The sequence below is a fragment of the Amphiprion ocellaris genome, chromosome 1, assembly GCF_022539595.1.
Source record: "Amphiprion ocellaris isolate individual 3 ecotype Okinawa chromosome 1, ASM2253959v1, whole genome shotgun sequence".
Lineage (NCBI taxonomy): Eukaryota > Metazoa > Chordata > Actinopteri > Pomacentridae > Amphiprion > Amphiprion ocellaris.
The window spans coordinates 12051276-12077247 of NC_072766.1; the positions used below are offsets into that span (position 1 = coordinate 12051276).

At 42.1% G+C, this 25972-nt stretch overlaps 1 protein-coding gene across 8 annotated transcripts in view; it reads right to left on the reverse strand.

The window, feature by feature from the left end:
* Nucleotides 1–25972, reverse strand: part of zfhx3b (zinc finger homeobox 3b) — a 289722-nt gene that overhangs the window by 32472 nt on the left and 231278 nt on the right. The window lies entirely within an intron of this gene.

Here is a 25972-nt window from a genome sequence, read left to right on the forward strand (position 1 = left end):
GGACCTCCACACAACACTTAATTTGATCCCCCTTGCATTTCAAAGTCACCGGCCATATTAAAGGATGCACAGTGTATTCAGGTCACAGCGTCGCTGTGTTTTTCCAAGTTCAAAAAAAAAAAGACACAAAAATGCAGCAAAAGTGGCTAATTCTGCTGCTTTTTTTAGCTCTTGATACTTAATAAATTAGGAACTGTTACTGAGCACCGTGTAATGTATTAAATATTTCCCCTAAAGTGTTACCTCCTGGGAAATCATACTAATTAGAAATACTTCTCATGATAATGGCATGTTTAGATACATTACAAATAAAGTGGATAAGTGAGTGCTGCTCTAGTTCTTTTCTCTTTGTGTTTTACTTGAGTGATGAAGGAGAGGAGGATCTAGGTTAATGTGGCTACACAGGGACTGAGCATTCAGGGACTGCTCACTCTTCTGCCCCATCTGATGCACACTCACATGCACACCACAGTGAGTTCCTTGAATGCCCGAGAAGATGGCTGCTAACTAACACATATTATGTCCACAATGCAAGACGCAGGCTGTACTTTTCCCTGCTAGGACGGTGGGCTAAAAGCCTGGATAGGGGGCAAAAGCATCACTGGGCCGTGCTCTTCCATCTACTCTGCCTGAGGGACATTGTCCTGCACAAAGAGTCACTCTGCCTCTCTGCCGCTGCCACCCCCCGCCATGCATTTATGCTTATCGTCTTCCACCGCTGCATTCTCTTAAATCAACCTCCTTTTATTAATGCATCTTTTTTTTCTTTTTCCTCCAGCTCACAATACAACGCTTTACCTAGTTGCAGCTATTCAAAAGGGCCAAACAGAATTGGGGTGGGTTGACGGAGAGTGTGGGGGTGGCTGAAGGGGTGTCTGAAAAAAAAAATAAAATAAAATGGGGGGGAGAAGGGGAAAAAAAAGCATCACCGCTGTCATGAAGGGCAATCACATCAACTCTGAAATATTCACCACTGGGTTGGAAAATGCGATGGTACAGTTATGACAGGCGAACAGGCGACTCCCCCCCCACACACTCTCTCGCCCACAGTCCCCCGCCCCTCTCTCCATCAGGGCGGAAGCACGGTGGACACTCTGAATATGTATAACCCGGAAAATGTATTGATTTTTCATTTGGCAAAAAGGGACACAAAAATCACATAACCTGAAACTGTCACAGCTCTTTTGTTCATAGCTCATCTCTCCTGATGTTTGGCTTTTGCCACAAACTCTCTTTAATTACCAGGTACAGTGAGCTTCAGAGCCTTTCTCCACAGAGACACAGCCACATACAGCCTGCTGGGCTTAACAAGACAGCCCACATCTATTATATATGACATACACCCAGCAGCTTTTGTTTCATATCTGACTAATAAGCGCACTGAATATGACTATACCCACAGTTTGTTTTGTTATTATACACAAGATACGGTGCAAAAAGCTTTCTTGAAGAAAACCTTGAAAATTAAAAATATAGCATGCCGCATTAAAAATAGGATTTTCATATTAAAAGCTAATGCTGGATAGTCCCAGCATTTATTTGATGTGCTTTTCTGAAGCACTTCTGGTTAACATGAAATTCTATTATCGATCTAAGTTTTCCCAGGTAGCAGGCAGGTGCTTGTATGTTTTTCTGAGTGCGCACACTTGTCTGTGTGTGTGCGTGTCCATTAACAGGTACTTATCTGTTTATCTCTCCTTTTAGGCGCTGCAGACCAGTACAGTGGACTGTCTGAAAAAGATCTCTGTCTGTCGATTTATCGAATGTACCATTTGCATATCTTTGTAGTGCTTCCATCTGCCTGTGGACTGTTCTGTGGAGGTATTAGCTCAGAAAATCAATGTTGCCATGGTTGGATGTATGTAGCCCCTACCCCGGCGCGTGTTAGGAGTCCGGCTCATAGCTCCCACATGGGTCCTATTTACATGAGTCCTGCCGGCAGAGGCTTTCCTGCCAGTTCTTCAATCTTTGTAAACTTAAAGTACACAAACACATTTCTCAGCATGCCCCTCCAGAGTGGGCTGGTTTGCCATCCTCTCTATGGTCATCCTGCCTCCCGGTCTCCATCCACAGCCCTGGGCTTGACCGTCTGTTTGTTTATCAAAGCGTACGCAGAGATAAAACAGAATCCGACAAGGTTATGAATACCAATTTCACTAATCAATTTTATTTAAAATATAGGGTATCATTGATGCGTGTTTGCTCTCAAAGGTTTACCGGCCTGTTAAGTTCTGATGTTTCAGGATAGTTGAGAGGAGAGGTGGAGGGATTTATCTTATTTATTTATTACACTTATTTTTATTTATTACATCATACAGCTCTACAGATACACATGGAGCCAGTATGTGGGGGGACCTTACTATGGATATATATTTTTCCAGTACAGATTGTAGCGTATATGCAAGAGGAACTTTTCCTCTAGCAACCACCCGGCTGGTTGCTCATAGCTAATTGCTAAAGAAATCCAATGATTACACTGCAAAGGCACTTTAAAACATCCATGAGAGAGCTAGCACTTATTGAAAAAAGCTCTCCCTACCTCTATCCATTCACTTTCTAATACAAATCAAACATAGGGAGCTTTCTTTCACCATTTGTCTTTCTTTCTGTTCCTCTTTGCATAGCCCATCCATTACTTTCACATGAAATATGAAAAGGCAATATCCTCTCTGTGTTTGTACTGAAGCGTAATGCGATTGTGTTGTCATTTATAGGAAATAATCACAAACCTCTCTTTCATTTTCCAGTTCAAATAACCATGAAAAATTAGCCTTCAATGTCAGGGAGGACAACAAAGGGATGCACACAGACTATTGCTTCACTACCGCGCTTGACATTTCTCCTTAATAGGAAAACGGGTGGTTGTTTCTATCTTTCTTTTTCAATCTTTTTCTTTTTCTAACACGTTTTTTTCACCTAATTAAAAAGTTCTGCACTCAGATCTTTGTAAATCTTTCCTGCGTCTTCATTCAGCGTGCAGGGTTGGTGTGTTAGAAAGAGTAAGAGGGTTTGAAAACTCTGGTCCTGTGCACACTGCACCCTGCTCATTAGCACCCCTAACCCTGTCTGTTAATGGCTACTGTTGAAGGGAGATGTCGCCAGACAACCACTATGGGGCCTAGGTCGCCGTGACTACCGTCCAGCAGCCTGATAGATAAATAATTCAAGAGCTATCAGACTCCCTGGCAGCAGAGCAGTCCCAAAAACACACACTCAGGACACAGCTTGTAAAGGCCTTCCTAACTGATCAGCATTTAGCCCTTACAAATGATGTACAACTAGATGTCTGTACAAGACCCCACACAATTAGCCTTAGTTGTAGTCTGAGGATCCTTTTAATTTAGAGAAATCTTTATTTTCTGTGTGAGCAGCAAAGTAATGGTAATTGCTTTCTGTATTACTGCCATTAAATGCTTAATAGGCAGGTTGTTTTCCACTGTAATTATGTACAAAATAATCAACCAACTTTGCGGTGCAATTATGGGAGAAACATTAAACAAGTTACTTTTTTGTGCGTTTTCTGCTGTTATTGATAGGGGCAGTGGAGAGACACAGGAAGCAAGAGGAAGAGAGAGTAGGGGAGCGACAAGCAGCAAATTGTGCGACCGGCCCTAGAATGAAGCGGGAACTCGCTGCTCAGGGCATGAATGTCCATCTGGTATGAACACCTGGACTGGTTATTGGCAAAAGGTGAATGTATTTGCTTGCAACACCAGTTAACACAAAATAAAACAATCCGCAATATTTCCATCTAAGAGAAAAAGCAGTAGCATGGATAAGCCTCGTTGCTATTTTATGTATTTATATGTGATTATCAAAGATCATGTGTACGTATTTTAGTGAGGTTATGTCACAGTCCAAACTAAAACTACTCATACACTCGTGTGTTTTTATATTTCCCAAAAAGGCAGACACACAATGCCAGAGAGAAGCTACACACCCTCAAAGACAGCAAGTCTACAGGCACCGGTCTGCACCTCTCTGTGAGTAATGAGGCATTTCTCTTTCCAGATACTGTGTCGTCCTCTTTGTTCCCATGAAGAGAGGTTAAATGAAAAGTATATCAAAACTAGATAACACAACTAGATGTCTGTTCAGTTGCAGTGCTATGACTCTTATGGTTTTCCTAACATAAAACTTTATCTGGATTTCATCTGGCAGTATGGCTCGTGATGCATATAATGAAATTTCCTCCCAAAAGGCTAATGAAAAAGACTCATCTCACGCAATTAGCTGCTTCTTTATTCACTTCTTGTAATGTATTAATTTATTAACACATAATTCTGGCGGCATTATTTATTTATTTGATTATGCACACACCTTACAGCCTTAATTACAAAATAGACTCAGAGCCAGATGATGGGATGCAATGCACCAACTCAACCAGCATTTAGTTATCTTTCTAATGTATGTCCAGCCTGCGTTAGTCTCAGTCTAATCAGCATACCAAATTGCTTTGGACTTTCAATTTTACCTGAGATTCAAAATGCCTCAGCGTGACACTTGACAGAACAGGCCTGCACGGTTCACCTGAATTAGGGCTTCTGTTTTACTCTAAAGTTTATGTCTGCTTCTGCCGCCCGTTCGGTTGATTGTACCTTCTCGGAATAAGTCAGATTTTCTCTCTTCCTAACCACAGTTTGATTATTGTTGACTATTAGAGCATGGATCTGTCCAAGTAATGCAAAGATATTCAGTCTAAGTGGGTGTACTCGTGCATTACACGCATGTAAGCAAACTTGGCTTCGTCTGATTCTTCGTGCACAAGTCATAATACTGAGAAAGTGGGCTGAAAGCTCCTAGAGGGGTGGAACTGTGCTGCCCGCTGTGCTGCTCTCCAGAGAAGGAGACTTGGAGTGATTACAGTCAAACACTGCTACTCAGTTATCTTTGGCTCAGCCACAGGAGAGGGAGAAGACGAGACAGGAAAGGAGAAAAAAAATGGAACTGATGATGTGGCCAAAACATGGGCCAGCTGTTCTAAAATAACTAAAATGACTACTAGCGTCTGGTACAGTCCTTGTAACATTGCTAAAAAAGAAAAGCCATAACAGCCCAGTAGCAATCACTGAGGCCAAAAGATCTTTAGGATGTGTCTGATGTCCACAGGCTACAAGACACCCATTTACCAAAAGCTACATTCCTTCCAAACAGTGTTAAGAACAGCTCAGTAGGGGAAGAGATATTATAAAAAGAGATGTTTCATATGTCCTTGGATTCTGAAGTGGAGGCCAATTAAATAGCTTTGCTGCATCCATTTTGTGCAGAGCGAACAGGTATGAATGGTGGGGTGACTCGATGCCAGGAGGGATTAAGAGGGGAGAGCGGAGCGCACTCGCATTAAGGCGTGGTACCTGGTCTACCCATCAGCAGACTCCACTCAATGCCAATTTATGCACATTTACAAAATATTATTATGATACGGCATCACATATTTTAAGGTGACTTTAACTTTTACAGGAAATTGCTAATAGTCTAAGGAGCACAACTGCAGCATTTGTAAAACATTGGGTTTTTTCTCCCCTCCTCCTCTTGTTTAATGCTGACTGTGCATATAGTTATGGAAATGAGCAGGTCTGAGTTGAGCAGTCCCTAGCCTCTCTAAGGCATGGTCAGGGATTAACAACCTCTCCCCTACAGAGACCTAGCCTGCTGCTAAATTGATACTGCGCTATACCGCATCTTGCATTTCTATTGTATGCGTGTGGGGTTGTTAGTGTTGCTGTTGTATTTATAATGGGTGTTGTTATTGTCCTCACTGCAAAAGACTCTTCTCACTCATTAGCCAGAGGTTGGAGAGTTAGGGGTGAGAGCACAATAAGGTACAAAATTAATTATTCATCTCAGTGGTTTGTGTTTGGGTGCAGCTATGGGGCCTAAAGCAGGGACTCTAACTAGCATAGGTCTGCCTCTGGAGGACTACTGGAATAAACAATTGAAAAAATGTTATGCCGTGGGTGTCAGTTACCAGGAGAAAGCAAACACTAATCACCAAACTAATCATTAAAACAAGCAGCCTACAATAATATGGCCCTCTGTGGATTTGTGGTTCCTCCCCTGTGTACTGATCCAACATCCTAAAGCTCCATCATGTCCTCACTCTCGATCCTGCATTTGGCTCATGAATGGGCCCAGATACAGCCCCCTCCTCTTCATTCAGCCATGGCTTCTGTTGGCTCCAGCCAGGACCAGTGGCCTCCTGAGAAGGCTGTGATAAGAATTCATTTCTTCCTATTATGTGCTCTTGTCCACTGCCTCAGTTCATCAGTTCAGTGCAACCAAGTCAATGAAAGGGCCTGTAATGAAGCAATCAGATGCAGCCTGGTTCTCTGGGCCCGGCACTCCATTCTTGGCGCCCAGACCGTAGCTCCCAGTGCAGGGTGTGGGTTGGGGTGGGGGCAATGACGAGGGGAGAATGGACATAAATTGCACAGAGGCATTAATTCAAGACCTTGTCTTTCATAGACTGGAGGATAAGCTGCTCTCACATGTGCTTCACACCAGGTCTGCTGTCTCCTGTGGGTTCAGAGAATCATCCAGTTTTACAGAGCTCCATTAGGTTAACCAGGCTTCAATAGGGCCACTAAACCAGCCACTCAGTTTTCTGCAGTATTGTATGCTTAAGTTACCAGTGAAGGTGGTTTGATGGAAATCTCTCCCTTCATCTTCAGCCATTTGCATCAAACCCTTTTTTACTCTGTTGTCTCCACTGCCATCCTGTCTCTCCTGCCTCCACCTCTTAACATCTCTCTCAACATCTGGAAACTATTATGGGGAGTTTGGGAGAGGAATGTATGTGTTGAATCTTAATCGGTGCCTTAAAGTAGGAGATTCTGGGTCTCCTTTCTCTTGTAATGTTGTGAAAGTTTCATTTCAAATTAAAAGGGCCTTTTTGATCTACCTAATATTGTTTTCTCTCCCTTCGGGGGCTGGAAATGGTTGGTGTTATCTTTGATCAGTCTCCCTCCCCTATCGTCTCCTGCACACACAAATACAGTGCAAACACACGATTATTTTATGGTCTGTTTTATGGAGTGGTCAGAGTTCAACAATAGGGTGCCAGGGCCCAAAAACACACACAACAGAGTACAAAAAGAGGCTATAAACTTTGGTAGCAACAATAATGGTTAAAAGTCGCTAACACATTAAATACAGAGGCAAACTTGGATTCTGTGTTGCTTCAAACTATAGGGATTGCCGAAATTCCTGGCTTCCCCTTCATGTGTGCCTCTTCTTCCACCCTGCACAGTTCACCTGCTGCCAGCTTTGGCAGAAAGGCCCTGCAGCTGGATTCTACCTGACAAGAGCTCCTTAACAAGCAGCAGTCATTAACCTCAGGAGCAGGCAGCTGCCATGTGATGTAGTGCACCCGGCCTGCTGCAGAAGGGCCCTATTGATCCCAGACATACTTGGTGCCTTCCTGGATGTTTATAATCAATATGCAAATGGCCCGCGGCATTGATTCAATATTAATTTTCAATTAGGGAATTCTCGGGGGGTCCTGAGGGGTCAATACAGAACCATTCAGAGGAAAGGCTTGAGCAAGTTGCAGGCATTGACGTTCCTCTACCCAAGACAACTTACTTACTGTTTATTTAGCCTGCCCTGCTGTACGTCCCGATTAAGGCTTCGGATAATAGGCAGAGAGATAGATGGGCCTTTCTGCACTTCTGCAACACCCATTAAATGAACTGGATTTTGTTCTAAAGGGCTTGTCCCACTAATAAGTCATCATCTCACACTTAGTTCTGTTTCTTGTTTTGTTGTTTAGGGACGAATGGCCTCAGTATTAAAATAAACTTTCTATTGTCTCATGTACTTTTATGTGTTCACAACAACACATTCCCACAATGTGAAAAATAAGTGATAAAATATGTAGGTACTGCAGATGTCTACGTACCGGCACGGTGCAGTTCTCACATTTGGGTGTTACTAATTAAATTTAAAACAAATCACACATTAAAGTGATGCTTGTGCCTTATAAGCCTAATAAGAACAAACACATTTTTTAAGACAAACTCCGATAATTAATTGAAGCCAGCTACAGCTGGCATGTAATGCTCAGCGAGTGGAAAACATTCACTATATTGCAAATGGGTAAAGGAACACATGAAGGGTGGGGCTTGACAATCAGCATACTTAACACTATTGTTTCCAAAGTGAGACTTACAGGAAAGCACCAGTTGTTACTCTATACTTTTTCCTTTGTCTCTTAATAACTGTGCAGTCAAATGCACAATACCTTGTTTTAATAACACCATATGAATATGAGATGGATGAAAATGCTGAACAATGAATGAGGCGATGTATTCCAGGTAAGACAATTCTTACTTTAAAACATAAAAAGTATTGATTCATAACCTTGCTATTATTCATGGACAGAGTGTGTGCCTTTCAGAGAGAGCTGTGGTTTGTTGCACGACTCTCTGGCTTGCTCTTTGTTGTAATTGTCAAGACAATCAGGCTTTTGTGGCTATTTACACGCACTATAGACATATTCTTTACCACATCAACTATACAACACGTAATATGCATAAACAGAGGTTTAGTAATTACAAGGTTCTGTAGTTATTGACCAACAAATGTGTTTGTTTTAATGGTACCAGAAAATTTTATTGTTGCATGATCAGCATTTGAATCCTCATTCCAACTCTGAAACCCAGAGTCTGCAGTACAAGGACTGTGCTGCAGATGGAGGAGGCTGAGAGAAAGAAGAAGGATCCTTACAAAAACAATAAAGTTTCAAATCTCAGAGCTTGAATCCCTGCATAAAGAAACAAGATGAATTGGACTCGGATATAATATAAAGCTGAATACTGTAGCTGATTCTATAACTTCAAGACCGAGCCAAGAAATAATGTAACGTCATTTAAATACAATATTAAATACAACTCTTTTCAAAAATGCTTTCCAATTTGTTTGATGGCCTCCAGAATCACTGCACAATTATTTTCTTTTTCTACGGGCTGTGAATACTCTGGGATAGGCTGCAGCTTTACAACCATGTTAAATACACAGAGCAGTAGAGAGGCTGCATGAGAAAATTGCTAAGAGTATAACAGAGATAACCTGGTTGGACTATTTGCTGTGCTTTCCTGTAGATGCACTGCCTGAGGTAATTGGTTTAGGGATAACATTAATTACCACATTGCTCATTAATGGATGAAGCCTTTATTGGTTCCATTGATCAGCAGGACCTGTTAGCCATCATCCTAAGCAATGGTGGATGTAACAAGCTTACATATTGGCATATCAATTAATGCAATCAATTCCTGTCTAGCAGTTGCCATTCCCCCTGTCTAACCCGCCCCCTTCCAATCGCCCCTTCTTTTTCCTCTGTCATGTATCTGGATGGCCGGGACAAAAGGCCTGTGACAAACAGAAGTTTATTAAGAGATTTCCCAATTGTTCCTTTAGTTGAGGTCAATGAACATTAAACTGACTGAGCTGATGTTAAGGTGCTGTGGAAAAAAATTCCTCTGATTGGTCACTAGAGAGAGTTTTCTAAGAAGAATCCATCACCGGACCTGAAATTACAGACGAAAGGTGCAACATACAAGCTGCACGCCGCTGGGAGAAAGCAGGTTCAACTGATCTGACATGCTGAAACAACAATAGGTTCTAAATTAAAGTCAGTTGGAAAGTTCAGTAGGATAAATGCGAATTTATGATGTAAGCGATTCAAAATAAATGTATCTAAAAAACGTTACAGGCTCAGATGTAGTTGTAGTGCAGTTTAAGTCCTTACATGAAGAGACAGTCTTAAAGTGATGGCAGAATAAAGTCCTGAGATTTGTAGCGGGTCTACACGTCACTTCATTCTACTCAGGAGAAAAAGCATACTTCCTCTTTTTTCCTTTTTAAATTTAAGATCAATGCGCCTTTTAAGGACTCATTGATTACAACTTGGAATCGTCATGCGTGCTCCAAAAGGGGTGACTGACTTCAAACACAAGGCTGCTGTGCCCTGCTATAACATGGTGAAATGGGTAGAACATCAGGAATGAATGAGGGAGTAGGGTGTGATAACTGAGAGCACACCATGACAAAGTGGAGGGATTTACCGTTGGGCCCGCAGCACTTCATTTGCTTAATAACAGATCATTCTATAAGAAAGTGGCTGCTCGGAGGGGGATATCACCCAACGAGGATGTCTCACTTGCAGAAATCCTATTTGAAGACAACACCTTTTGAGCGCTCATCCTCCTCCACGCCTAAGACGATCAACGCGCATGACAGGCCCCATTAATATGACGCCCCGTGTAACCTTGCTCTTTCTCCCTCTCTTCCAACAGGAACAAAACTGATAGCCAGGGAGGAGGGGCATTATGTTCTGACTGAGCATGTAACGGGAGGGGTGGTGTTCATTTTGAAAAGATGTCTTAAACATCCTCCTCTGAGCTACCTGGAGCCACCTCTGCAAAGGTGAGGGAAGTGCATGGAACAGGGCTAAGAAGGAAGTGGGTTTAGTTCATGTCTATCTCAAAAAATGCTTGTTTTATGCACAGGGTTTGAGTTCGCTCACTTCTGAATTATATTTCACACTGTCTTCATTACTATGGATCTGTGGCTCCATACCAACCTCTGTCACTCTTTGCATATGCAACAAAAAAGTGACATAGAATGCTATAGAAAGATAGTATACCTGAAAAAAAAAATACTGCAGATAATAGAAAAGGTAAAGAAACAGGGCTTTTTGTATCTTTAAATTGAGAAAATATAGACACTGATGAGACAATGACACAGAATCCGCATATTAAATATTCAGTTCAGCATTATTGTGATAGTCAAGGTTAGTTCTATGCTCACTCCCCTGTAACAAGCGCATATGCTATTGTAGCTATAATTATATCCTAAATACACCATGTAAAATGTGTCTTTGGTGATTGCTAAGGCAATTCTGTGAAGTTCCCTCACTGTCAAAGGAGACAACACGTTTGTCGGACAGTGTTGTGTGTGGAGTGGGAGACCAGATGTGCAGGCAGTTAGCCGGACAGCCCTCACTCACTCGATGTGGGACCTCCTGAAGGCCCCTGTCCCCTGAGCAGCACACAAGTGGGCTGAGCAATTAACAATTTCATGCTGATTGCCTGAAGCATGTTTTGCTATGCCATAAAGATAATAGCATGAAGGGTGCAGGGGCGGCAGCCCCCACTCCCCCTCCTCTGGTGTTCCTCTATTGCTTCCATCTCTCAATTCTCTCCTGTGCAATTCACATGTTGGAATGGCGCTCTGCCTGCTTGCTTTATTAAAGACACTCTCCCTGCTTAGAGGGCGCATTTAAGAAAAAAAATATATAAAGATGACTCCCTGAAGAGTAAACAGGGATGATTATTAAAGGGAAGGAGAAAACTAGAGTCTTGGTCTCCCACTGGTTTCTTGATTTGAAAGTCTAATTTGGCAACTGCACACAACAGGCGTGCAGGTAGACAAAACAAACAGGTTCCATTCCCCCAGACAAACGGAGCATGCTCAGTGGCTCCTGGTGACAGCCCTCATCTTCCTCATTCTCTTCCCTGCCATGGCATGACAGCAATCCACTCTGACCATGGAGCTCACCGCTGTGCAACAGGAAAATCTGTGCACCACTAAACACGCTGTTCGCATGCAGTGCAGAACATATAAAGAGTGCAGAATGCTGTGAAAACCTGGAACAGAACATGAGACATTACATCAGTAGTTAAAAGAAGCTAATATGTGAATGTTATCTGATTCTCTACATTTTGAATATCTACTTGTGCAGATATAGAAAACCAAAGGGCTTCAGTCTATCTGTCGGAAAATCTTGCATTCTGTTATTGTTGCTCTATAATGAAGTCCATGTTGCATGATTGGAAACAGATTGACCCCCAAACAAAACACCAGCCACTGTTACCAATGGTGGACATCAGTGATTGTAAAACACATTCCCCAGGCTGTTGAGTTCACATTATCCACACAGTACGAAGAAGCCACAAATTCCCTCATTTTTCAGCCTTGATGCTGCTAATGATGTCCCATGTTCCTATGTCGAGAAATGCAGATTTTATTAGAGCACTGCCTTCACAGATCATAGCATATAATCTTGACTTGGAACGTGGTGTGAAAAGCATAGAACTATGTATACATCTCAAGAAAAGTGAAACCGAAAGTGTGTATTACATGTGTAGAAGCTATCTACTGGCCACCATCATTTCAGATCACAGCATACAGTATTATAGCAGCACAAGGCCTCTAGCCACAATGTTCATTTTCTTGTCTGAATATGCCAGTGAAAACTTTAAAAAGATATAAATGTATTTCTTAAAATGCAAAAGTAAATGACTGCATCAAGTCTGGCAGTTTTAATATTCAGAAGGCCACATTAATAACAATCTTCCCCCAGGGTCATTGTTTTTACTGTGTGAAAACAAACCCTAAAGACATAAGGAGGAGGTGCTGTGGACAAAGGGTTGCAGCAACAGCCCCCTCTGCCCCTCTGGCCCGCCCTCTTTGACCCCCCTCTCCCCATCTCCCAGGCTTCTGGTTGCCTTTCCAGCCCCTGGCTGAGTGTGAAAGTCCAGCTGGCACACTGACAGCCGCGACACCTCAGCTAACATCGCTACATTACAGGCCCCATTTTGTTTATGATATGGAGCCTGTCATTAATTTGCATTTTGAAAGAGCGGACACACACGGACACACACACATGCACACTTACCATGTGATAAGGAGAAACATGTTTTTGCGTTAATTTATACAATATAATGTCACCCCCCCACCACCACCCCAGACACACAACAACACGCACGCACACACTTATAAATTGCAGTCACATCCCCCTGCTAGAAGGGGATGATAATTGCGGACGGCCAATAAATTACTGCTGCCTCCACATCAATTATAAGCATCACGTCTGGCAATGAGGAAAATGAGATCTTGTGACAAATTTCATGAGGCTTGGCTGCCCAGCAGCCTTTCTTAACATGCTACAGATAGCAATCCCTTATCTAGCCTCTGTAATGGGGAGCTACGGATAGAGAGATGGAGCTGCAGCCATTTAATTAAAAAGCTGGGGGTAGGGGGTGGAGAGGTGTAATTCGTTGAAAAGGCACAGGAAGGAGACAAAGCCTTTGTCTCCAATACATATTTTGCTCAATATTGTCACTCATCAGAGGCCAAGTTTGTATCTCCTCCGACAACAATTCTGGAGATTTTTCCATGTCTTTGTGCTCATCCTGTCGCTATTTTCCTCTCTGTTTCACTCCCTCTTCTTTCCTTGTTTTTTATATTTCCCAGGAGCCCACTGTTTTCTCCGCTGGGACAGCTACAGCGTTTTTTACGAATGACTGCAGTGGACAGACGGTGGCACTGAATGAAATGGCCCCTGCACCTAATTGTATTCCCACCTGGGGAAGGCAGGCAAGGGCGGAGGCTTCAAGAGCACAGCAATGAGGATTTATGGCAGATGGGGAGACAGCAAAATAAAACACCGAAAGGGATGGCTCTTAAATCTCATTCCCAGTGCAATATTCATTGTAGTTGCAATCGGGTGTGCTGATAGAGCATTGAAAAAACGACCGCTGTGTTCAAATTATGGCTGTACTCTCTACTAATATTTAACATCATTAGAAAATCATTAGAAAACCATCATAAAACCTGGGATTATGACCAGAGCATTAAACACAATGATTATTCAGTGTGTTCCTTCTCCGCTTTGCCTTGGAAATGAGATTTGCACTGCTGCGTCTATGTCGGGGGAAAGTATGAATATTTTTCATAATTACTGTAACATTTGAAAACATTGGCTTGCATGAATTACTATACCATTATGAAGTTATGTTTGTCTGCCCAAAAGCAAAGTTTTCAATGAGGCTTTGCATGAGATATCATTAATGTACTTTCACGGGGGCATCAGTAGGAATAATGCCAATATTTTATTAAACCTTAACCTTACAAAGCTTTGCCAGTTAGAAGAATAGCAGAGCTGCATCGCCGTCGCCACGATCAGACTGCAGTTTCAAAGGTGTTGGAATATGAGAGGCAAAGGAACTGCTGTGATGTGGTGAAGTCTCAAAGCATTAAATAAACTTCAGTAATGGATATCAGCTTTGTAAGGAAAACAGCAAAAAAAGAGAAAGAAATCTAGCAGATCTGGTTCCAAGACTGAAAATAAGAGTGTATATATTTTCTACTGTACACTGATGTACTCTACTTGAAGAAAAGGGAGGGCCGACCGTGTCAGAGTTGAGTCTTTACTTTTTGGGATTTCTCGGCAGCCCCATTATCAAGAGCAGCCATCAGCACAAAGATAAAAGATCCTAATGGAGCTGGCCCTAGTGGAGATGAAAGGTGCAGAGATGGCACACTGTTATGAATCTCTAATGCAGCCCATGTTTCTAAGGTAATGACTGACTCTCAGGCCTCTTTCACAGGATTTCCTGCTTAAGGCCCAGGCGATAAAGGTCTCCTATTCCTTGTCACTAAGCAGTAAGGTAGAAACCCCGTGGCCGTTGCTCTCACTGGAAACTATCCTGAAAAAAGCACACAGAGGGGAAAAAAAGCATGCCTTTGTCGACTCTGATTTAGTCAATGGATTGACATAGTCAGTTCAAAACAGTGGAAGGGATGAAGATAATATTTTTTGTCATCACTGAATTTGACTCATCATCCATTGCTACTCTTTAAATAAATGATAATCAGTTTGATAGCCATGAGAAATGACAGAAAGCCTAATTTTGGTGAAGCTACTGTATGTTGAAAAACCAACACCTCACGTTCTTTGAATCTCACAGAAGACGGCGACTCTCCAACACTTTCAGAAGCTGAAGTATACTTGTTTTACAGTAGGTGAAAACTATGAACAACATATTCTTTTTGGGTCAGGATGAGCAGAAGGCTAATGTAAGAGCAATTCCTTGTCAAGCTTTTCAGAGTAATTGAACTGACACTTATGAGAAGCAATGTTCTTTTAAATGCATTACTTGGCAGATACGAGGGCTTTTGTCCCTTAAACTTTGCCAGCAAAAAATCATGCCCTTTGAACAACAGGGAGAGGTGAAAATACATAGTGAGAGAAGTCTTTTTCTCCAGTCCCTTTCACAGAAGCTAATGGATTGTGAGCACTTAATGCATTAATCAATCAATATCTCTCACTGTACATCAACAACGTGACCAAGTTATGAATGACCTTTGCAACAAAAAAGGACACTTAAATGCACACAAGATTGCTCCTAGGTTAGTAACTTGGGCCCGTTTTTTAGCACGCATGATTACACCTTCACAAGGCACAGGGCCGTTAACAGTACCCTAAATATACTGAGGTTGGCTGTTATACAATTTACACATGGATTTGCTGGAAGTAGTGAAAGACTGCAGCCTCCTCTCTTCCATAGAGATGCCTCATATATTCACCTGGTACCGGCTGTTAATTATAGAATACCCTTCAAGATGCACGACTTTACAGACATTTCCTTTTCTTTTTTTTACCTATTGCATTACAGTCCACAATAAGTAGAAGGCTCGGTCACCAAGCAGCATCGGAATTTGCATGGCTTGCTCTGAGAAGACATCATGAAAGATAAGTGCTCTTCTTTGTAGTATGACTCAAACACTAATTTAAAGATGGTCTCTATCTTTAGATAAAAGAATATGAAAAAAACACTTTCAGTGGAGAGGAATTGTTGTAAGTAGTGGGGTATACTCCAACGGCTGCCCATTGAAAGTCATTTTCAACATTATACCACTTATAAGGTTTATTGAATAATCAGTGAGTCACATTTGCAGCTATTTTGCGTTGGCCGGAAAGTGATGCAAGACAAGAAAAGCTACTTGAAAATACTAATTGTTCCATTATTGTGTTATGATGTTAGTTGCTATCTGAACACTTCCTCATCAGTGATTTAATTCTTTAAAACTGAGAGAAAAAGGTGTTAAAAATCTCCTCCAAGGACAAAGATGGATGACAGAAATGGGAAAAAAAATTGCCTTTCCATCACTGCCTGAATCTTTTTAATAGTGTGGTTAAGATAAAATACATGGAGGATGGTGGAGGTAGATGACAGGAGGTGATGGTGGAGGAAGAGAGTAAATGTGAGGTGGTAAAGGTAAGGTGTATGTTCCCTTGCTGAGGACTGGTGGAGCAGGGAAGTGAAGCATGGACACAGAGTGGAACGGACAGGAGCTGACTGCAGAGAGTCAGAGAGAAGAGTCCAGAACAGGAGCACAGACTAAGGCTATTGTGGTCAATGCACAATGGTCTTGCAAAGTGACTGCAGAGGGCCCTTAAACAAAGAAGGCATTGCCATTCGCTCTCCCCCAGCCAATTAGATTCTTTTGCCCAGTTTAACATGACAAAAACAGCCCATTTTTCCTAATTCTGGCTGCCATATGGGCCCATGTGCCACCTTAAATCGAGTAAGCCTCAGAATGTGGGTCCGTCTGTTGGACTAACGACGACTTGTGACATGGATTCAAACACATCCACTGTGTTCTCTGTTCTACGCCTCACACGCAAATATGTGCCTCATCTCAGCTTTCCCAAGTGCTTGAAATATTCCACATATACATGAGAGGGACCCATTTCCAGAGAAACTTCACTTACCAGGTAGCGCTGAGGTTAATAATTTTTAGTTTTTTAAAGGATTTTAAACAGAAAAATACCCGATTTTTTTTCCTTTTAAAGAACAGATCTTCAATCAGATTTTATGCCCCCATGCGACCAAAAGTTGATGCGTTTCCTGCAGCACGAAGAAACTGTTCTCTACAGATTACAATAAACGTGGTCCTCTTGAGACAATCACAGCTCAGCGTATGCTTCTGGTAATAAAAAGTGAAGAGAAAAATGGGGTAAAAACACAAATGAGCTGATGATCACGTGGCCCTCCAAGCAATTTAAAAACAGTTACAGTTCAGCGTTTACACTACAAATAATAATAATGTAATGTAATTTAATTTCACACAAATATTTGAATTACTGATTTATTCATATTTATTCTCAGGTTTTTCTTTCACTTTATATAAAGACTGATAAACCAAGCCCTTAGCACAATGGGCTTATGCTTAATTATCTTTTGTGACAAGTGTAAAAACCACGCTAGGCTAAATAAGATATATGAAGTCATTTTTAATGACAAGAAACAACAGATGCCACACTATTATTGATTGGCACATTTGCAAATCTATAAAATATCCACACCATCTTTGCTTTAAACTGATCGGTGTTTAAAATTGAGTCAGTACAATGCAATTAGCAAAGAAATTTATATTTGCTAATTGCGATTAGAAAATAACACTGATGGTGTTGACTGCTCTGTCTAATAATCCCAGATTTTTCATCTGAGTAGTTCTGGACAAAGAGAAAAACATTCCATTCAAAAGAACGGTTGAAGTGCACATATTACAGCTTTAAAAAAATAGATTTCCTGAAGAGAAACTGGATTGTCTTTTATAGCAGCACTTGGTGAAATAAAGCATATTTATGCAAAAAAAGGCCCAGAAGTGCACGTCCTCCCTTCTGCTTTATACCTGAATTGACTCAGTATGTCCTCCTGTGTGTTTACTGAACAAGTAGCATGAAAATTGACCTTTGCTTGCTTTCTAAACACTGGATTATTCATCTTAATGCTTCAAATGACTAAATATGCCGTCACTACTTCAGGAAAGAAATTCAGGAAAGAGATATTTTCACAAAACAGTTACCCTTTCCTTATTATATAAACAGAAAGAAAATTGTTTTAGCTCTCTTTTTCTGCACTGCACTATGTTCAGTGTTAGTAAAAGAAGAACAGTAAAGTCTGTCAACCAGAAAAATGAGTGTGCAAACTTTAATTTCTTGATTATTCATGCTTTTGTCATAGGACACATGCTTTCAGTTTCACAGGACATAAGTAATTAAATCATATTGCTAATGCATAAACATTTCCAGTTGTGATTTGAGAGTGATTAATTGATAATTGTTTGGAATCTTATTGTTGCAGTAAAAGTCTTGCCTCTCAGTGGTCATGGTGGAGCTTCATCAGTGTGCATTTACAGTGTAAATGCCTGACTTCTTGTTCACCTCCCCTTGCTTAAATATCATCCTTCACTAAGCTCATCCAGGCTCATTTTTTCCCCCGAATGGACAGTGGGAAGAACATATCTACAGCCAACTAATGAAAAAGCAGCAACACATCAGCATTTCCAGCCAGACAAAGGGAGACTGTGAGCGATAGGCCATCCGCTGGACCAGGAGGAACACCATAAATTTGACTGAGTCAAACAAAAACTATTTTGTCCCAGATTGTCACTGTGTAGGCGGCAGCATCTGATTAAACAGAGCTGAGCTGTGAGCACGACTCCATCAGAATCTAGAAATCTGTCCTTTAACAAGCATCGCCTTCACAGAATAATTACTGTCAATAGCCACCTTCCTTCCACAGACACTTTTCTGCATGTGTCCTGCTAATCAGCCATATTGTTCTTCACAGCAGTTATCTTCCAATAACCGCTGTCTCACTGTGCACCAGGTTCATGGGGAAATTACCTGGAAGTTTTCAGGCATAGGCCTTAGACCTGAAGGTGCTTTGCAATCAATGGCTTCCTACTATGGCGTCACTAGTGGTATCACGTTGTGGGAACTTCTGTTTGCTACCAATACCCAGCTACGGGGGGGTAAAAGGGAGGGGGGCTGTATTTATGGAAACTAGACAAACCCAGAATAATTCCCAATATCCATCCGTGGAAAGTTCCTCTAATGTCACACACACCATCACCAACATACAGTAGAGCCTTCCTCCCACTCATATTATCCTTTTGTGTTTTTCACCAAACTCATCCATTTCTCTTCATCCACCCTCCTCTCACCCTCCTCAGGTGGTGTGTAGTGTACTGTCAAGCACAGCGTGAATCAATGACTGGTGCTCACGCCCACAGGTAAAGGTTAGAAAGGTTCACTATTGAATTATTTCTGCACTTCTCTCATTGCTGCCATCTGCCTGGCTGCTTTTAGTTGATGTGGTTGAGGCACTGGAGGGGACTCTTTTTGCTAATGCACTCAAAACATGAATGCATGTGTGTGTTTTGTGCGTATCCTGTGTTAGTCTGTATGGGGTGTTTTTCCTGTAAGGATGTTTTCTTCAAATGTAACTAACATAACATGAATTTGCACATCAGGCAACATACACACGAGTGTACTTACAGATACACACTTACACTTAGATACACTCTGTTCACTACTCATGCCGATCTATCAGACAGTGGATAATGAATCACAACATCTGTGCTTTCAGCCAGTCTTTGTTTCATCTGCCTTTATTCTAATGGAGCCTTCGGACTGTGAGGGCAACATGCTGCTGGATAGGGCATCCTTCACTCTCTGGTTTTGTTTTGCTGTCAGCGAGGCTGATCGTCTCTGCTGGACCCAGGGTGAACTCGTCCATAGCACAGATCATGCCCTTTGATCCCCCAGCTCTCTCTGGGGGGCACAAACAGCCTTATTAAAAATGGCTAAATAAAACTTTCCTAGCCTCAACTCGATAGTTCCCAAACTTTACCCCTGCTTCTTCTCTGATGCTGCCTATGGTCAAATTGAGCTGCCTAATTCTGACAGCGAGAAACACTGCTCACCCAATACCAAAACATAGAAACAAATGAAGCAATCTAAGCATTTAACAATTTATTGCTTCTAGTTCCTAGACTACCTGGCATACACTTGCACTACAATCAATATCACAGACGAGAACATGCTGGATGTAAGATGATAATGTGAGCCTTAGGGGAAAGTTCAAGTAAGGAGCGTGCAGGAGACGTATGAAAAAATGAAACATTACAACTACTACATATTACTAGTAAAAAAGAAATTTAAAAACCAAACAAAAGGAAAAGTGTCGACATGGTATTGTAACCACAGGCAACTTATTTTAGCTGCATGTATACTGTAGAAAACATGCTCATTATAGAGGCTTTGACAAAGATGATCAACCAAAGTGGGTTTGATAATGAGAGGCAGACGCAACTAACGCTGTGTAATTGTGATCACATTACAAGAGTCACCTGAGTCATGCTAGTTATACTTGTAGAGATTAATTTGTTCAAGCGAATGTCGAAAAAACTCCTCATGACATTCTCCGACAAGAAACTTTCGCATTTACATGTGGCTGCACTAAAAATAATATCCATACAAGCACTCTCTCAAGCACATTTCATTTGAATCGGTCATTGAAGACAGGAGACATGTTTCTCCTTCATCTCATGTACCTATGGCAGTGACATGACTGCTGCTATAATTAAACCCATCACAACCATTATGTCTTTGGCACCTAATCTATTCCCTCCTCCTCCTCTGTGTCTGTCTGTAACCACAGACTTCCCGCCCTCAGCTCTGACTGACAGACCCTGCGGAGGCTGTGGTCACTCTCTGTGAGTGACACGAGGGGCAGCAGGGCTACTGCATTACCTCCCTGCCCTCCCTGTGAGCTCCTCTTGATCCTGCAATCCAGCACCTCACACCACCAATCGCCACCTCTGCTCCAATATCCAGCAGCAAAGCCTCAAGGCCTGAAAATAGAACTCATTAACACGTTTAGTAAGTACAAATGAGATGACTGTCTCCTGATGGACTGTCTATCTTTTGGATCAGCTTTCAAGGAGAGTGTGTGGTAATGACAAGAGAGAGGGAAACCAATATTATAATGTGCTGCCAGCCTCCTCTGAAAATGGGCTTGATGACAGGGAGAGCCTCTTGCACCCACACACGGCCCGATTTTCAGTCCAGACACCTATGTGTGTGCTCGTTTATGGGCCTGCGAGTTTGCAAAATAAAATCTGCTGCATATTTACACCCACATGACATAACTGACAGTGGAATCACACACAGGATGTAAAACATACAGAGCACAGACGAGGTGAAGTCTGCATGTGCGAATCTGCCCATGTGCAACCACTGCATTAACAGATATATGCTGTAAATTAGAGAGGCTATTGTTTTTGTTGTTTTAATGCGACTCAGTTTGTCCTCATTCGATTCATTGCTTGTCTGACTTGTCTATTTTTTCATTTTACAAACACTCATCTTTGGCATTTATGCCGCCTCTGTTCCTCTCTGAGTCAGATGTATTGGACTGGGTGGCACACCAGGAGTCACACTTTACCCACCTTCTAGCCTGAGGGAAAAACTGGCCAGTATTTACAGAACAAAGGTTCAGGCAGGAGTGGTAGTAAAAATCTGGACACCAGACTTTTTTTTTTATTCACAGCCTGTCCCAGAATAGAGTGGTGGCTTTCTGGTCAATTTGCTATTACAAGATGAGCCAGGAAAGGAATTCATAGCAAGCCTGTAAAGCAGGGGCAGATGGAAAGAAAAGGCTTGCTTGTGTTAGTTTGAGCAACAGGGTCATATGAATGCTGAAACACAACTGGAAAATCTATAAAGCCATCATTTTGGCTTTTAATAAATGTCTAGTCTTTTGTAATATTTTCAAAATGAAAACTAATGTATTTATGAATTTCCTGGCACGTTCTGCAGACAGCAAACAATTTCCTATGCTGCCTGGATGCCCTTCGGACAGGGATTAGAAGGCAGGCGACTGACAGAGGCCTGACTGAGCTGCAGGCCCTCTGGGGCCCTGCTCATCCAGGCCTGCACGGTCCTCATCCTCATATCCACTCTGCATCACCAGGGCAATAACAGCCTTTATTAAAAGCGCATTGCAGCAGTGTCTGTCTGTACAACTTACTTTCAGATTGGCCATAATGTGGCATGTAGAAAGGGTCTGGTGGTTAGGGGCTACAATATCCTGTTTCTGGAAAGGTTTACTTTGCATTTTAACAAGCATGAATAAGGAAGGACATTCCAGAAATGGCTACCGTCTGTTTCATTCTTGCCTGTGGGGAGCAAAAGCTCAGACTATGGCCCTTGCATGCCATCAGAGCGTGGCCTAGCTCACCTCTGACTTTACCTGGCTTTAGCTGTAGCTTAGCCACTGGACATGCATGTTTAGTTAGTAGTTAGAGCATGATATGCCCAGTTAATATGATTCAAAAACAGCAATGAAAAGCAGAGGATGAAACAAAAGGATCAATATTGTGCATACCACACATGTGGTATAATAATTTCAACAGACTGAATGTCAACACATCCTATCTGCCATCATTAAAGCTCAATGCGAGCTGCAGGGTGTTGTGCAAACTCTAAAATATGACTGACTTTGCTCTATTTGCTTTATTAATGCATTTTTCCATGTCACTGTGTATTTTCCGGCTTTTCAGAGTGTCTCAAGAATTATGCATGAGGCAGAGAGGGAGGCATGTGGGGAGGGAAGAGATATGCCTCTGTTGTCAGGACAGGCCACGCTATTAGGTGTGTGACCCTGAAAGTGCACCCCTTTTAGCGAAACAAGGAATGGATCTCATATTGGATGCCACTATTATGCAGCAATTTGTATGCATCCTTTCGTCTCATTTCCATTTAATAATGCACACCGCTACCCCTGCCCAGTTTCTCAAACTGGTCATTAAAAGTAACGTCGATCTAAACTGGAGGCTTAAGTTCCACTTACAAGCAACCACAAAGTGGTAGATTTAACAACTGCAGCGTCAAAGTAACACAACCCCTCCCCAAACCAGCCTTCGCCCTTCAATACCCAGGCCTCTCTGTCCACACAGGCTGGAGACAATGACTGGTGGCTGCCCAGGTGGCCTCAGCCCCAGCCTTCTCCTTCCCAGCCTCCGAGGCTCACAGACAGGGATTTCCTCCTGCGATGAGAGCCAAGCCGTCATAGCCCAGCGATCAAGGGCCTGCCATCTGTGACTGAGGCAGATTTACAGCAGGAGCTAATCCACACTGTCAGCCACGTTTGTTCTCCATCTCTGCCTCCTCCATACACATACATAAACTTGCACACATACGCCACCGCTGCAAAATACTAATATTTTACATTTCTAAAACGCTCTCTCCTGCATTGCTCTCTTTTCTCCTCGTCTCTTTCATACATATACACACACACACACACACACACACACACATATATACACAGGGACAAAGCAAACAGTTCTTGCAGAAGGGCATTCACCCTTCACTGCAATTTAAGTTTGCCCCTTTCAAAGGCATGATCTAATTCTGCTCGACACTCAAAAAATAACTTTAGTCGATTAAATGTTAAGAAATGAGAAACCTCAATGTGTCACTGAGTTACATGCCCTGGTGAACATCATTCATAGGAAATAGGGTCATCATATGCTCAAGTGTCACACTAGCTCTCACACGCAAGCTCCCAAAACCCGTTTCCCCCCACTTCTCCTGCATCCATTTTTAACCATTTTCACCTATCCTCCATATTCTGGTATCTCTCAAACACATTCGGCCTGATGCTTTACACTGACAGTTGCCAGCATTAACTCCTGTACATGACACTTGGTTTAACCTTTTGCCTGTAACATCTCAACCTGAAATATATTTGTCCTAATGCTGTCAAACCAACTGTCCTCCCAGGTGAACACTTTATGGGAGTTTTTAACATTTCCCTCTTGCCTCCTCTGTCACATACATGTCTTCTCTATAGTCTGTTTCTATCTGCCACCCTGTAAGGAGCTGCTGTTCTTAAAACTACGAGCTAGAACTGGTGAACCAGTTCAAGTCAGTGCTGAGCTTTGTTCGGTGATCTCTGCGCACAGGACAGCTGTGTGGGGCTGGGGTCCCTCTGAGACCTCCTTTGTTTCCCCATAGATAAAGGGTTAAAGAAGACAAATGGAGGTGGGGCCACAGAGCAAAATGCCGAAGCAGCACATTTATAGTATGTGCAAGAATTAAAACAATGCAGGCCTTTTATCCCTGTGTTAGTCTAATTAAAAAGAAACCTAATTTCTGCTGCCCTTGCTCTCTTCGGACATCCAGCCCAAAGGAGATTTGTGGCACCAAAATCCCTGCAGTCTATGTTTCCTGCATCCTCATGAGGAACATTGATATGCAAAGTTGTAAAACATACCACATTCATGAGCTAGCTCACATTTATTCCCCTGCTGTCATAGCAACATAACAGTCAACTGCAAATCATGACTCAAAAATCTTATTGTTTAAAAGTTGAGGGATTTTTTTTAAAATGTAAGACTACCTCGCTGTGTAATGCTGACATGTGTGTGAACGTAGTTGTGAGCCATTTTTGGAGAAAAGCAGTTTTGATATGTTTTGGGTAAAATCCCAGGCAGGCTACAAACCCAGCACCTAAACCAGCAGAGAAACACTCGCAGGATCACAGAACAGCAGCAGGCGAGGGAATTACTGACTAGGTGACCCAGAAATCCAGGGGCAACTTTGTTTTAACAAACCAGGGAATGTTCCACCACTTTAGCAACTATGCCTCAACCACAAAAAAGAGCCCTGTGCCACAGAAGAGCTGGAGAAGAGGAAATTAAATATTAGACTGGGAGGGAGCGGTCCAGCCTTAGCTGAGGGGTGGGGCTGTGAGGTGGACCAGCACAGCTGATGCTTTTGGGTGTGAAATGGTAAAAATGAGGGGTGTGGAGTCAGCAATTTTAGATTTGATGATTAAAGGTAAAGAGGCACATTCATTATTGTGGTAATGTGATCATGATGCTCGGTAAACATTTTTGCACACTTCTGTTTTATTTAACAGAGAAACAAATGGAGGTCACATTGAACATGAGGACTAAGAGCAAAATCATAATGGTTCATATTTACTGATGATGATGTTGTTATACGGTTTTTTGTACTGGAAAGGAACAGAATGAATTTTATCATGAAGGCATATAATTAGCAAAACAAAAACAGTTTTATAACCCACTAGCAAAGCAGTGTCTAAATTACGAGGGAAACAGGAAAAGGCTTTTACACCAATCCTATTAATCAAGCATCATCATCATCAAAGTACACAACAGGACTGTAAAGACATTAAATCTAAAATGAACTGACTGCTTTAGTTAAAATTCAACTTCTTTAAGATTCTGCTAGATGCCAGTGGTCTGGTCAAGTAAGTGAGAGTTACCGTAATGAGATGAAACTCTGCATTCTGTTAGTGCATTTGTTTGTGTGCATGCGTGTGTGTATGTGTGTGCGTGTAATGATACTCTCCACCCGCCCACAGTCCCACTGCAGGGGGACACTGTCTAACCTCAGGCTCAGATCCCTAATCTGGTACAAACTCTTGCATCTAACACATGAAAGGTTAAAGAGATTGATAAAAGCAGCAGCTACCCAAAAAAATGCAAAAATGAGAAAACACATTTATTTGCAAATAGCACAACTAGTCCTGTTTGAACACAAAAAAAATAAATACCCAAGCCCCCTGTCCCTTTTAACCTAAATGGCCCTTCCTCTTGCCTTTGCATGTTCGCTTGTCCACTGTACTGTAGTCATTAACATATTTGGAGTGCAGCGAGCAGAAAGCTTAATTGTCCCTAATTGCTCAGCTAAATATGTTCTCTAATGATTTGCTTCAGATCTGTGACTGCCTTTTGCGCAATTTCCCGGCCGCTGGCTTCATTATCCCTGCCTCCTTGGAACAAAGCGTCTTCACAGGCTGGCTTTTTTTTTTTTTTTTTCTCCTACATAACACAGACAGCGAGTATGTGTGTGAGGGAAGTAATGGTTCCCTCTTGGAAGGACACACAATAGAGCCCCTTTGTCAGGGCACAGGAGTTAAAGTGATTAGAAAACCAAATCTCTACTAAGAAAGAGTGTTAATTGACCACAGCGCACTCTTCCTAATCAGTCCATAATAAATGGGCAGTTGAGGCACTTTGTTTCAGCCATGCTACTGTTGTTATGGCTGTGTCTGTTTTGTGGGTGTTCTTGTTGTTGTTGCAGCTGCTGCTGCTGTTCAGCTCCTCCTTCTCTTGCCTTGATGCTCTGTCTCAATATGTTTTTAATGGCTAAAAAGGTCAGCTCCCATTAACGGGGACTTCTGTTTGGACTGGGGTACATTGGCTTTGCAGGAATAATTTGTGTCAGCTACAGTTATGCAGAAAATTATATAAAAGATTAAAGTTTTAGTGTTGTTTATTGTTGTCTACTTTATCACCA